The following is a 2,332-nucleotide window of genomic DNA, read 5'->3' as shown; positions in this document are numbered from 1 at the left end:
AGCTTCCCAGGCCAGGAAAGACGGTGGTCCGAACAAGGGGAATGACAGTGGGGACTGAGAAAAAGTGAAAGGTGTGTGAGAGATATAAGAGGTGGAATGGGTAGGACATGGTGATTGATTGGATGTGGGGAGGGAAATACAGTCGAGGCTGATGCCTGGGTTTCTTCTCTGAGCAGCTGGGTGGATGATGGCGACTGTCCCCCCGAAGGAGTCAGGAGCAAGAAGGGAGACAAGAAATTTCTAAGGTGCTAGCAAACCAAACGGTACATTTATTCATTCATTTAACAAATATTTATAAATGGTTACTACATGCCAGGCACTGTTTAGAGTGAGGGCAGCTGTAGAAGTGTGATTCCAAGACTGGGGAAATATGGGAAGAATTGTGTCTGGTGACCCAGGAGTCTAGAACAAATAAATTCTGCTTAATAAATATAATTTAGCTTTAATTGAAGGAAGAGTATTGTGGCCATGTCAAAAACATTATTACAGCACTGCTTAACAAGCATATCAAGAAAAAACCAAAAGTCTGTCACATCATGATAGCCTTTGGCAAATGTAGAGAGTGAAGGAAAAAGATAAGTAATTTTTTAAAAATTTTAAATTTTTTTTATTATTATTAGTTTCAGGTGCACAAGACAAGGTAATACTTAGACGTTCATCATTTATATCCCTCACACTGTGGACCCCCCTACTCCCCTCCCCCATCCACTATCCCTCCGACATCGCACCGAGCCATCACATTATATATATAAAATTATAGTTGGCATTCATTATTGTTCAGCTTCAGGTGTACAGTACATTGATCAAGCAAAAGATAAGTAATTTTAAACACTCTGATTTCAACCAAGTTGTTCAGCAACCCTGGTAAATCTGGTGACAGAGGCAAAGGCTCCACCAAAGGCCAGCAAGAACTCCCATTCGTTCAGTGTAGGTGAGAGAGGCTGGGCTCCATGGCCACAGGCTGCTTCCATTCGCCAGCAACCCAAGGTACGCATGTCCTGAATGGGCTCCTTTGTCCTCAGAGAGAAGGCCTGGTGAAGGGTCGCACTTTTTGCTTTAAGACAAACTTATGGGCTTTGGAGGGCGTGGCTGTGGATGGGGAAAAATTGTTACTACTAAAAGTCAGAGATTCAGCTCAGTTATCTCTCCCAGACTCTAGACAGCAAGCTGGGTGCCTTCCTGACACCTCCTGCTCATGAATGCTTTTCAACTAGCAACTGCGCTTATCTTCCCAATGGGGATTTCAAATGCATCTTCTCAGAAAGCTGCTTTTGGCTTTGAGGCAATGCTCAGTAATGACATTTTCAACTCTTAGATCCTCAGTTCCATAAATTAGGTCTCTGGCCATGGAAAGATCTGGGTTCATTACTCTGCTATGGGCCTGGGAGTGTGCAGACTTCACACAGATCCTACAGTTTTCCTGATCCAGGGTCATCAAACAGTACAAGGAAGTCTGCATCTACAAAACAGAGAGGTATGACTTTAGCTCTGGTGGCAATATTCTGGCACTCTAGGACTTCTACTTTATGCATCTCACTTTGAATTGCAGCAGAAACCACATGCTTCTTCAGAGCGAGGAAGCGATCCTTGGCTGTGAATGATGCCAATGGCTGTGGTTGGTTAAGTACAGTCCTGGAGAACAGGAAATGGCTATGTGCACTATGCATAGCCACAGCTTTGTCAGAAACAGAGTTCAGGTACCAGCCTTTCCTAAGGACTACCCTGATGTGGACTTGGGTTAAGAAAATGCTGCCTTTTCTTTCCTTGGGAAATCTCTGTGGTGATGAACGTTTTACCTCCTCAGTCCCGAGGATGGTTAAAAGCCGTCCAAACTTCAACAGAAGGGGCTTGCTTGTGCCTGCTCTGTTCTCTGAAAGGACCACACTTACTTTAATTCTCAGTGGGGATTTGCTTTTTTGCATACTGTATATTTGTCTCATTGTCATCAGGCACATTTCCCAAGACTGTAATATCAGTGACATGTATGTCCAAATCAGAGGGGATGACAATCTGGATGTTACCTGGGCATGCAAGACAGGGAAAATTAGTCTGGGATCTTCAAAAATGGAGTTAATCTAAACAGAAGCACTGATAAATGAATTATTATTTAACTTGCATATTATAGCAAGTAAAAGATAATCACAAAATGTAAACTGTTGGAAAATTTCATGAAATGTCAAAATTAAATAATGTATGAGGTCTGACAATTAAATTCATGACTCATTCTAGAAAAAGTGCTACATACCTCATTGCTGAATATCACTACAGTCACCTTTGAAGTACTCCTCTTGGGAAGCTGTGTACCAGTGACAGCGGCTAGTCCACCCTTCAA

The 2,332-nt window shown here is 42.6% G+C and overlaps 1 pseudogene across 1 annotated transcript; it reads right to left on the bottom strand.

Annotated features, from left to right (window-relative positions):
• Window positions 1-1,243: 1,243 nt before the first annotated feature.
• LOC308509863 (protein THEMIS3-like) lies at window positions 1,244-1,922 on the bottom strand (annotated as a pseudogene). Its single transcript has one exon. The product of its transcript is annotated as a protein THEMIS3-like (transcript).
• Between the last annotated feature and the right edge of the window lie 410 nt (window positions 1,923-2,332).

Source organism: Rhinolophus hipposideros (genome assembly GCF_964194185.1).
Source record: "Rhinolophus hipposideros genome assembly, chromosome: 17".
Lineage (NCBI taxonomy): Eukaryota > Metazoa > Chordata > Mammalia > Chiroptera > Rhinolophidae > Rhinolophus > Rhinolophus hipposideros.
The sequence above is the reverse complement of the archived record's forward strand: the minus strand, read 5'-3'. Positions and strand labels throughout refer to the sequence as shown.